The 11501-nt window shown below is 40.3% G+C and overlaps 1 protein-coding gene across 1 annotated transcript in view; it reads right to left on the bottom strand.

Moving 5' to 3' along the window:
- Nucleotides 1-11501, bottom strand: part of CENPP (centromere protein P) — a 217401-nt gene that overhangs the window by 118062 nt on the left and 87838 nt on the right. The window lies entirely within an intron of this gene.

Below are 11501 nucleotides of genomic sequence, written 5' to 3'. Positions count from 1 at the left end.
CTCAATAAAACTTAAGAGTACTTTATATAGTTTTTATTGGCATTCAACCTACGTTAAGTAAAACTAGAAAATCAAATAAACATTAAAATTTTGGTTTGAAATAAAACATTTGTGCTTTGGTTTAATTTTTATTCTCCTACCCAGGAACTATTTGTCAGAAAACTCTAGTTTATATATAATATATTTAGCACAGTTATTAATGCTTATTCTTTTGTTTTTACTTAAATTTTATTTTTTAATTACAGTTTATATCCAATATTATTTTGTATTAGTTTCATGTGTAAGCATAATGGTTAGACAATCATATAATTTATAAAGTAAACCCCCAATTATTTCCAATACCCACCTGACACTATACATAGTTACTACAATACTATTGACTATATTCCCTATGATGTACTTTTCATCCCCCCATGACTATTCTGTTAGCAATGTTTATTCTTAATAACAGTACTGAAATATCCCAATTTACGAAATATATGAAATATAATCACCTTTATATTAAACTACCTCAAAAATTAGATTTTAAGTAATTCGGGAGGAGTAGAAAACATTACAGATATGTAAGAAGGTGCCTGGATAGCCAGGTCAAGAACGGGCAAACAGGCCTTGTTCTTGCTCATGAGACCCCCAACTGTGGCAATGCTGACACTCTGGGCTGGATCACACCCTGGGGGGAGGGGGCACCTGTCCTTTGCAGAATGTCTGGCAGTTCACTGGTCTCTACTCATCAGGATGCCAGTAGCACCTGCAACCCCAGCCCACTGTGCAACAACCAACAATTTCTCCATACACTTGCCAATGTGTGTGAAGGGTGGCGAGGAGGGAGGGGGGAGAATGGGGCTGGTTGAGAACTATTGCTTTAAAGGAAATTTACTTAATTTCTAAAAACAGCTATGTTTGTTTGGTAAATTATAGTGATATAACAGAAACAATCCAAGGATACAGAGCTCTGAGTTGGAAGAACATAACCAGAAATGCAGCTCCATTTAAATCTTAGGCAAATCTCAATCTCTTTGAAACTGTTGCCTCATTTGTAAAGTGTAGGGATGACAATACTGATAGATTCTACTGCTATGAGAACTGAATAATAAAAATATATGTGAAAATGCTTTGCAAATCATAAAAGATTCTTAAAACACAAGTAATTATTATACTGAACAATTACTGACTGGCAATAAAAATTGCAGGCTATGAAATCCTTAAAAAAAAAGAATACATTACAATGACAATCATTCTAAAATTCGAATATTCTAAAGTTCCAATAGTTTTCTGCAATATACCATAAAAATAAAACTGTGATATCATGGCACTTATAGAACCTAAGTAAAATAAATGTTCACTGAAATTAAGAATATAGTTCTTAAACAACCTAAGTGCCCATCAGCAGATGAGTGGATTAAAAAACTGTGGTATATCTACACAATGGAATACTATGCCACTATAAAAAAGAAGGAACTTTTACCATTTGCAATAGCATGGATGGACCTGGAGAGCATTATGCTAAGCGAAATAAGCCAGTTGGAGAAAGATGAATATCACATGATCTCACTCATTTGTGGGATATAATGATCAACATAATTTGAAGAACAAGAATAGATCAGGAGACAAATGGCAGGGGAGGGGCAGGGGGTTAGAGAGCAACCAAAGGACTTGTATGCATGAATATTAGCATAACCAATGGACACAGACACTGGGGCGGTGGGGGCTTGACTGGGGTGGGAATGGCTGGAGTGGGGTATCAATCGGGGAAAAAGGAGACATATGTAAAACTTTAGACAATAAAAAAAAGGATATAGTTCTTAAAGTTAATAATGAAATGAATAAGGTTAATGCTAAGGTTAAAATCATCTAAACAGATCTGAGTCGTAGAGCTTAGAATGGCTAAGTTAGTCTTTTTCTAAAAAGAAAAGGCAGAAAAACTTTTTAAATACTGGAAATTATTCCTGAAATCACGGCAATTATTTCCTGTAGGTAATGTTTCTGTTTTTCTCTCCATAGCTGTTAACCTTTTTGGTTATAATTTTACAAAAAACAAATCACTATTAAAAATCATAAACAACCAAACCTGCACTAAAGTTTTTTGCTATAAATCCATTTTATGATAAATACAAACTACTACCCACTTGAAAGCCATTAAAGTTTGAAAGCAAACTTTTACAACTTACTTGGTTTATTAAGGAATTCAGAATAGAAAAAAAATCGCAGTGACCATCTAGCCCTATTTCCTCCAAATACAATAAAAAAAAATGGTCATTGAATTCATAACCCAAACATTATTCTTTTAGAAAATCACTTGAAGTCAATAAAACTAACATTATTAAAAAATCAATTTGGGGGTATTCCAAAATGGCTGCGGAGTAGGTGAAAGCATTATACACCTCCTTCCAGTGCCAAACCTGAGTTACAGCTAAAGTTTAGAGCAATCAACCTAAATAAACAACAGAGAGACGCCTGAACAGGAGTGTATCAAAGGCCTGGGAAAAAGAAGCTACACAGAGACTGGTAGGATGGGTGGAGACGTGGAGAGGGCTGGTCCCTGCACCCAGGGGCAGAGGCTGTGAAGCCAGAGAAATACTGGGCCTGCAAAAGCACTCCCTGGAGGAAAGTGGGGTCTCACACCGGGCCAAACCAGAGCACCAGGGCCAGGAAGAAGGGCCTGCATAGCATCTGGTAGTAAAAATAAGCAGGGACTTTGTCCACTGGAAACAGGAGGGAGTCTGCTTGAGTCCCGGGTGCTCTTCAGGGCTAACGCACAGGGACTGGCTCTTGGGCACTCAGCCGGGCTCAGTGAGAGGGAAGGAGACGCGGGGCCTGTGGAAGCACAGGAGAAGATCTGGGTGGCATAGCACTGGAGATCTGCAAGGTGCTCCTGAGGTCCTGGTCCTGAGCTAACATCCCACACTGCCCTCAGACACCATCTCCCAGGGCCCAGCACTTCTGTTCTTACAGCACCTGCTACAGAAACTGCACTAACCCCGTCCTCCAAACACTGGCGACACTACCCTGCCCTGCTCAAGTCCAGCATAAAGGATGCCTGGTTGCTCTCAAAAGGGACCAGAGGTGTGCGTTTATCCCTGGAGAAACTATAGACAGACTCTTAGATGATCACAGAACTGAGTGGCTTTGGAACAAGGGCCAATTTCCTCCCTCCCGCAGGTTAGGCAGGCAGCACACCCAACAGAAGGCTCCCTGGTTATGGTCTCAGGCAGCAGGCAGCTGGGGAGCTAGGGGGAGGCATGACCCTGTGCCACCCCAACAAAAGGCTGCCTGGATTTACATTTCCAAGTCCTGCTGGCCTCATCCTGTTAAACTCACATCCATGGGGAAAGGGAGCACCATTCAGAGTTTGGACATTGGACAGGGTCACCTCGAGCCCTCCAGCAGGTTCTCTGGCAGTGCACTGCAGAGATAGGAGGAGACGAGCAGCTCTCTTCCCTCGAAAGGGTTGCAGCCACCCCAAGTAGAGGGCTGCTCTGACCTATACCTCCAAGTCCCGCAGGCGGAATGCGAGCAGGGAAAGCTCAGCTGGCCCCGTCTGGCTAGGCTCAGTTTTGAGGGGAAGGAGGCTCTGCTCATGGCCGACATTCAGAGTACATCAACCTCAGAGGCTCCAGGCCAGTGCTTGAGCAGGAGAGGCCACAGAGCTAAAAGGAGAAGGGCACCTCCGGTGGCACAGCCGGTGCCACCCCCAAAAGAAGGCTTTCTTGATCTATTTGCCCAAGTCCCAGTGAATCAGTCCTGCCCTGTTGAGCTTTCTCCCACAGTGAGGACAGCAGGTTACACCCAACCTTACTGAACCTGTGGTGTGTTCCTCCTGGGGGAGATAGACTTGGAGACTCAGGTGTAGTCTGATTGGTATGGCTTTGCAATAGGAGCCACATTCTCTCTGTTGAGTGTCAGACCATGTTGCCCCAAACAGGAGACCTACTAACCCTGTTTGCCCAACATGGTCGCCCCGAACCACCAAGCCTGAGCCCTGTGGGATGGTCAGTGGGGTGTGGCCTGCATGGGCCCACTCTACAACCTTCCTGTATAAGAGGCAGGAGGAAGCCCAGGCAACATCAAGGGTGAGCAGAGTAGCTGAAAGGTGGATACCAACCTGAGGAAGCCTTGGTCTCTTATCGATCTGACCCCAACTCTGAGCTCCAAGAACCCAACCCATCTACACAGATTAGCCCTCCCATTGCACACCCAGGTCCAGTAGATGCAGACCCAAACAGTGAACAGCGTGGAAGCTCCAGATAGATAGACAAAAACTGGTCACACACAATGTCTGAAAACAACCTGTACCTGAAACCCACCCAAGTGAACACAGAATCAACAAAACCAGTGGTGGAACCCAGACAACACCAAAGTATGACCTAACCAGCCACACAAGCAAAGAAAAATCCGACAGGCAACAGGCCTTGGTAGGATCAATTACACTTTGTGGGCAGGCCCTGTATAGTATCTCATACACAGTGATCGAAGTTTACCCTTAGAGCCACCAGTTTGAAGGGTTAATTACACTCACAAAAGGGCCAAGAGCATTCATCAAGACACATTAGAATAGTAGGTGCACATAACCCACAAGAAACATTCCTGGAGGATGGAGCTCAGGTGATCTGGAAGTTTGTGTCACTGAATCCAACAAGACACCTCAAGAATGCACCTGTATAGCAGCTTGCTCACCACAGCCCCCTCGGGACCTTCCTGTAGCATCTCTGGGGAGGCAATCGCACCTACAACAGTCCAACAGCAATCAAGACCAAATAGCAATAGGGGGGCCTCAGAACCCACACAAGGGTCATCCCAAAGGCATCCAGCTCAGGATATCAAGGAGACTGCACCAATGGGTCCCGCTTATGAAACAAAGCCACCACATGAAGACTGGGGTCATAGCAGTACTATCTACTACATAGAAACAAATACAAAGAGACAGCTAAAATGGGGCAACAAAGAAACACCCAAATGAAAGAAAAGGAAAATTCTCCAGAAAAACAACAGAGTGAAATGGGGCAATGAATTTATCAGATATACAATTCAAAGTAATGGCTATACGGTTGCTGAAACTTAGCGAGAACTAAAAAGAACATAATGAGAACTACAAGGAACTCAATGTGAATTACATCAGCATGGAAATGGACATAGAAACAATGAATAAGAATTAATTGGAAATGAAGAACACCATATCTGACATTAAGGTACCCTGGAAGGAATTAAAAGCAGGTTGGATGAAGTGAAGGATCAAATGAGCGATTTGGAAGACAAGGTAGAAAAAAACATGTAATCAGAACAACAAACAGGAAAAATAATTAAGAAGAAAAAGGAGAGTTTAAGGGAACACTGAAACAACATGAAATGTAACAACATCCAGATCATAGGGATACCGGAAGGAGAAGAAAGCAAGCCAGGGAGAGAGAACTTATTTGAAGAAATACTTACAGAAAACTTCCCAAGAGTGGTGAAAGAAAAAGGCGCACATTTCAAGAAGCACAGAGAGTCAAATCTCGATGAACCCAAAGAGACCCACACAAAGATACATCATAATTAAAATAGTTAAGGCTTAAGACAAAGTGAGAATCTAAAGGGCAACAAGAGAAAGACAGTTACCTACAAGGGAGGTCTCATAAGACTGTCAGAAGATTTCTCAACAGAAGCATATCAGTCCAGAAGGGACTGGCAGGAAGTATTCAAACTAAGGAAAAGCAAGACCTGAAACAAATACTGCTTTATGCAGCTATCATTTAAATTTGAAGGTGAAATAAAGAGCTTCCCAGATAAAAGAAGGCTTAAGGAGGTCAGTACCACCAAACCAGCATTGAAAGAAATGCTAAATGGACTGCTTTAAAGAGGAGAAACATCGAGGAAAAAAACACAAAATACATAGGCATAAAGAAAAAATGGCAATAAATCAGTACCTGCCAATAACCACCTTAAATGTAAATGGCTTAAATGCTCCAAACAAAAGACATAGGGTAGCTGAACAGATAAGAAAACATGACCCATATATATGTTGTCTACAAAAAAACTCACTTCAGAATAAAAGACTCACACAGAATGAAAGTGAAGGGATAGAAAAATCTTTTTCCAGGAAAAAGGAAATGAACACAAAGCTGGAGTAGCAATACTCATACCTGACAAAACAGACTTCAAAGTGAAGGCCATGACAAGAGACAATGAAAGCCACTTCATAATACTAAAGGAGTCGCCCTAGCCAGTCTGGCTTAGTGGATAGAGCATTTGTCTGTGTACCAAAGGATCCCAGGTTCAATTCCAGTCAAGGGCACATACCTCGATTGCAGGAAACTCCCTGGCCCGTACAGGAGGCAATCAATTGATGTGTTTCTCTCACATCAAAAATTCTCTCTGTCTTTCCCTCTCTCTCCCACTCTCTCTAAAAATCAATGGGAAAATATCCTTGGGTGAGGGTTTAAAAATAATAATAATAATAATAATAATAATAATAATAAAGGGGTCAATACAACAAGAGGATATAAAGTTTATTACTACAGATGCACCCAATACAGAAGCATCCAAATTATTTTTTAAAAACCACACATTGCCAGAACCGGTTTGGCTCAGTGGATAGAGCGTCAGCCTGTGGACTCAAGGGTCCCAGGTTCGATTCCGGTCAAGAGCATGTACCTTGGTTGTGGGCACATCCCCAGTAGGAGGTGTACAGGGGGCAGCTGATCGATGTTTCTCTCTCATCGACGTTTCTAGCTCTCTATCCCTCTCCCTTCCTCTCTGTAAAAATTCAATAAAATATATTAAAAAAACAACAACACACACACACATTTTTGGAGGATTTTAAGGGAGAGATGGACAGCAATAGAATCATAGTAGGGGACTTTAACACCAACTGACAACACTGAATAGACCTTCTAGACCAGCGGTTCTCAACATGTGGGTCGTGACCCCTTTGGGGGTCGAACGACCCTTTTACAGGGTCGCCTAAGACCATCGGAAAACACATATACAATTACATATTGTTTACAGTAGCAAAATTACAGTTATGAAGTAGCAACGAAAATAATTTTATGGTTGGGAGTCACCACAACATGAGGAACTGTATTAAAGGGTCGTGGCATTAGGAAGGTTGAGAAACCACTGTTCTAGACAAAAAAAAAAAAAAAATCAACAAGGAAACAGTGATGCTACAAAACACGCAAGATCAGATGGAATTAATTGACATTTATAGAACGTTTCACCCCATATACATTCTTCTCAAGTACACATATGACATTCTCAAAGATAAACCACACATCAGGACACAAACTAAGACTACAAGTTGAAGAAGACTGAAATCATAGCAAGCATCTTCTCAGATAACAATGGAATGAAATTAGAAACCAATGACAATAGAAACACTCAGAAACATTTAAACACATGAAGGCTACATAGCATTTTATTAAACAATGAATGAGTTACCAAAGAGATAAATAAAGAAGTAAAGAACTTCCTGGAAACAAATAAAAATGAACACACAACAACCCAAAAATCTATGGGACACAGTGAAAGCAGTCCTGAGAGGGAAATTCATACCATTACAGGCCTACCTCAAGAAACAAGAAAAGCGTCTAATAAACAAAACAACTGAATTAGAAAGAAAACAACAAGAAAAGTCCAGAGTAAGTAGAAGAAAGAAAATCATAAAGATCAGAGTGAGAATAGATGACATAGAGACTAAAAAACAACACAAAAGATCAATACAACCAAGAGCTGATTCTTTGAAAAGATAAACAAGATTGATCAACCTTTAGCCAGACTCATCAAGTAACAAAGAGAGAAGACCCAAATAAACAAAATCAGAAACGAAAGAGGCGAGGTAATAACTGACCCCCACAGAAATACAAAGGATTGTAAAAAAAATAATAATAATTCTATGAACAACCATATTCCAACAAGCTGGACTACCTGGATGAAATGGACATATTCCTAGAAAAATATAAACTTCCAAAACTCAATCAGGAAGAATCAGAAAACTTGAATAGGCCAGTAACAATTGATGAAATGGAAGCAGTAATCGCCCGGCCGGTGTGACTCAATGATTGAGTGTCGACCTATGAACCATAAGGTCACAGGAATATTGCCAGTCAGGGCACATGCCAGAGTTGCGGGCTACATCTCCAATGTGGAGTATGCAGGAGACAGCCGATCAATGATCCTCTCTCCTCATTGAGATTTTTCTTTCTCTCTCTCTCCCCCTTGCTGTCTGAAATCAATAAAAATATATATTAAAAAATAAAAATAAAAATGGAAGCAGTAATAAAAAAAACTCCCAGTAAACAAAAGCCCTGGTCCAGATGGCTTCACAGGAGAGTTTTGCCAAACATTTAAAGAACAACTAACACCTATGGGATCTAGCAATATATTAAAAAGGTCATACACCATGACCAAGTTGGATTTATTCCGGGGATGCAAGGCTGGTACAATGTCCGCAAGTCAATAAATGTTATACTTCACATAAACAAAATAAGAGACAAAAATCACATAATCATATCAATTGATGCAGAACAGGCATCTGACAAAATCCAACACCCTTTCTTGATAAAAATGCTCAGCAAAGTGGGAATAGAGGCATCATACCTCAACATAATAAAAGCCTTCTATGACAAACCCACAGCCAAAATCATACTCAATGGGCAAAAACTAAAAACATTTCACCTAAGAACAGGAAGAAGACAGGGATGCCCACTCTCACCACTCCTGTTCGACATAGTCCTGGAAGTACTAGCCATTGTGATTAGACAAGAAGAAATAAAAGGCATCCAAATTGGAAAAGAAGTAAAACTGTCATTATTCACAGATGACATGATATTCTACATAGAAAACTCTAAAGACTCCATCAAAAAACTACTAGACTTAACAAATGAATTCGGTAATGTAGCAGGATACAAAATTAACACCCAGAAATCTATGGCTCTTTTATACATCAATAATGAACTCACAGAAAGAGAAACTAAGACAAAAAAAATCCCATTTACCATCACAACAAAAAAATTAAGATACCTAGGAATAAATTTAACTAAGGAGGTAAAAGACCTGTACTCGGAAAACTACAGGACGTTGAAAAAAGAGATAGAGAAAGACATGAACAAATGGAAGACTATACCGCATTCATGGACTGGTAAAACCAACATCATTAAAATGTCCATACTACCTAATCAAAGCAATCTATAGATTCAATGCAATCCCCATTAAGATACCAACGGTATATTTCACAGACCTAGAACAAACTCTCCAAAAATTCTTATGCAATAAAAAAAAGACCCCAAATAGCCACAGCAATCCTGAGAAAGAAGAACCAAGTAGGAGGGATCACAATACCAGATATCAAGCTATATTATAAGCCACAGTTCCCAAAACTGCCTGGTACTGGCACAAGAACAGGCATATAAACCAATGGAACAGAACAGAGAACCCAGAAATCAACACAAGCCACTATGCTCAATTAATATTTGACAAAGGAGGCAAGAGCATACAATAGAGTCAAGACAGTCTCTTCAATAAATGGTGCTGGGAAAACTGAACAGATACATGCAAAAAAATGAAACTAGACCACCAACTTATACCATACATAAGAATAAACTCAAAATGGATAAAGGACTTAAAAGTAAGATGGGAAACTACAAAAAAACTTAGAAAAATCCATAGGCAGCAAAATATCAGACATATGTCATAGCAATATGTTTACTGATACAGCTCCTAAGGCAATGGAAACTAAGGAGAAAATAAACAAATGGGACTACATCAAAATAAAAAGTTTCTGCACAGCAAAGAAACCATCAACAAAACAACAAGAAAGCCCACTGCATGGGAGAGCATATTTGCCAATGTTATCTGCGATAAGGGTTTAATCTCCAACCAGGGAACTTATACAACTTAACAAAAGGAAGATAAACGGTCCAATCAAAAAATGGGCAAAGGACCTAAATAGACACTTTTCGAAAGAGGACATAAAGCCAAGAGACGTATGAAAACATGCTCAAAGTCACTAATCATCTGAGAGACGCAAATCAAAACGACAATGAGGTACCATCTCACACCTGTCAGAATGGCTACCATAAACAAATCAACAAATAACAAGTGCTGGCAAGGATGCGGAGAAAAAGGAACCCTTGTGCACTGCTGGTGGGAATGCAGGCTAGTGCAGCCACTGTGGAAAACAGTATGGAGTTTCCTCACAAAATTAAAAATGAAACTCCCATTTGACCCTGTAATCCCACTTCTAGGAATATATCCCAAGAAATCAGAAACATACCCTTTCTATAGGTAGAAAGGATATATGCACCCCTATGTTCATAGCAGCACAATTTGCAATAGCTAAGATTTGGAAACAGCGTAAGTGCCCATCAGCAGATGAGTGGATTAAAAACCTATGGTACATCTAGACACTGTACGCTGCTGTAAAAAAGAAAGAATTTTTACCATTCACAACAGCATGGATGGACCTGGAGATCATTATGCTAAGCAAAATAAGCCATTTAAATATCACATGATCTCACTCATTTGTGGAATGTAATGAACAACATAAATTGATGAACAAAAATAGATCCAGGGACATAGAAGCATCGAACAGATGTCAAACCTCAGAGGGAAGGCATAGAAGGGTTGGGGGCGGGGAGGACTTGTATGCATGCATATAAGCATAACCCATGGACACAGACAGTAGAGGGGTGAGAGCATGAGCTGGGGTGGGGGGGGGGGCAGCAGGGAGTGGTCAATGGGGAAAAAGGAGACATATGTAATACTTTAAACAATGAAGAATTTAAGTTAAAAAAATAAAGAAAGATATTAATAATGTCCTATTTCTTCAGCTGGATGGTAAGTATGTGCTTGCTTCATTAATCTTGGTGTCTTATAGATATTCATATTTATTCTTTTTTTTTAAATATATTTTATTGATTTTTTACAGAGAGGAAGGGAGAGGGATAGAGAGAAACATTGATGAGAGAGAAACATCGATCAGCTGCCTCCCGCACACTCCCCACTGGGGATGTGCCTGCAACCAAGGTACATGCCCTTGACCAGAATCGAACCCGGGACCCCTGAGTTCACAGGCCGACGCTCTATCCACTGAGCCAAACCGGTTAGGGCTTCATATTTATTCTTTATATGAAGTATTTAATTAATGTGTCTATCACACATAAAAATACTTAGTAAGATGAAGAACAAAAGGAAATTAACCATACTATAACACAGATGGACAACTTTAATACTGGAAAATATTAAAGAAAAGGAAATATGCAGGTCAAGTGAAAAACAGGCAGCAGCAGTAGCAGCAGCAGCAAGTGGGAATAGTTAGGCAAATCCTAAAAAAGTGTGAGGGGAGCAAGTCCTACTACCAGACATTCAAAAAGCTACAACAATTAAAGTTACACAGTACTTGTGCAAGGGTTGACAAACAGCCCAGCTAGTGTGTCTCAGTGGTTAAGCGCTGACCCAAGAACCAAGAGATCACAGGTTTAATTCCTGGTCAGGGCACATGCCCGGGTTGCAGGCTTAATCCCCAG

Source organism: Myotis lucifugus, unplaced genomic scaffold (assembly GCF_000147115.1).
Source record: "Myotis lucifugus unplaced genomic scaffold, Myoluc2.0 scaffold_404, whole genome shotgun sequence".
NCBI classification, from domain to species: Eukaryota; Metazoa; Chordata; class Mammalia; order Chiroptera; family Vespertilionidae; genus Myotis; species Myotis lucifugus.
This window is presented reverse-complemented; position numbering and strand designations above follow the sequence as displayed.